We start from the raw sequence: 1,244 nt of genomic DNA, 5'->3' as shown, positions 1-1,244 counted from the left end.
GTAGTACACAATGATTTGAATTCTCTTAACCGGGATCAACTCTGACCAAACATGCCTCGGAAGGCTCAACGGTACCGACGGACCGTCGTGTCATTCACAGCTGACAGGCATCACTGTATATGGAGGGGCTTGTGGTCACCACACCGCTCTCCCGACTTTTGTCAGTTTCCGTGACCGGAGCCGCTACTTCTTGATCACGTAGCTCCTCAATTGGCCTCACAAGGGCTGCATGCATCCCGCTTGCCAACAGCGCTAGGCAAACCCAAACGGTCACCCATCCAAGTGCTAACCAAGCTCGACAACACTTAACTTCGGTGATCTGACGGGAACGGGTGTTACCATTGCGGTAAGGGCGTTGGATTTAACAGAGATTACATAATTAAAACTGATTAATGTCGATTCCCAATACAGACCCCATGTGGAGCTAAATGTAAGCCGCGCACTTGTGACTGGCCAACTCGAAAGTTCAGCGTCAGCTTATTCCTCTCAGCCCTCTGTTTGAGACGCAGGTTCCGTGACGTCACATCATCAGACCCGCCGAGCACAGCATTTCAACTCCAGAATTTGATATCATCAACCTCCACTCCAAGGATGCCATGAAATTCGCAAAAATTAGTATGTACGCCAGGACAGTCTAATTCAGCAACGTAGATTGAACCAATGAAGCAGACCAGTGAATAATCGTTTGCTACATAGTAAAGGTGTTTAACTGTCGCAAATTTTGTTATAATGAAAGGGTTCTTAACACACATTCACGTTACAGCATTTGCCCATTGTTATGTATGGCCGACGTACATTGTACTCATACAAAATACAAAACATTTGAAGTAAAAATGAGTCATTGACCTGGATGTAATCAGTACGTAATAATGTGTTCAGTAACGTTGACACTAATCATGCACACTGATTCGTTTCGGATCATTTCGGTAAAATAATCGTTCAAATGATTTATGGAACATGTAACGAACTAACTAAATGTTATTTCATCTTGATCGGTAACGTCTTGTTACGTTTTTGAAATATATGATATCTAAAAGAGATTATTCGATAGTACCCAAACTTGATGTGTACCTAGAAGAGTTGGAATCTGTGCTTAGTTTCCGGTATATAATCAATCCACCATCCGTAGTTTCTCTAAGTCACAACTCCGGTGGATATGCTTATTACAGCTGATGTCCTTGGTTGCAGGTCTACAGTTTCACATGATGTCTGAGCCAATTTTAAGGGTTTGAATAACAAACACC

The 1,244-nt window shown here is 42.9% G+C and overlaps 1 pseudogene; it reads right to left on the bottom strand.

The window, feature by feature from the left end:
- Positions 1-241: 241 nt before the first annotated feature.
- LOC126177620 (5S ribosomal RNA) lies at positions 242-360 on the bottom strand (annotated as a pseudogene).
- Positions 361-1,244: the final 884 nt, after the last annotated feature.

This window comes from Schistocerca cancellata, chromosome 3 (assembly GCF_023864275.1).
Source record: "Schistocerca cancellata isolate TAMUIC-IGC-003103 chromosome 3, iqSchCanc2.1, whole genome shotgun sequence".
In the NCBI taxonomy this organism is placed as follows: Eukaryota; Metazoa; Arthropoda; class Insecta; order Orthoptera; family Acrididae; genus Schistocerca; species Schistocerca cancellata.
Note: the sequence above shows the minus strand (reverse complement) of the source record. Positions and strands in the feature narration are given on the sequence as shown.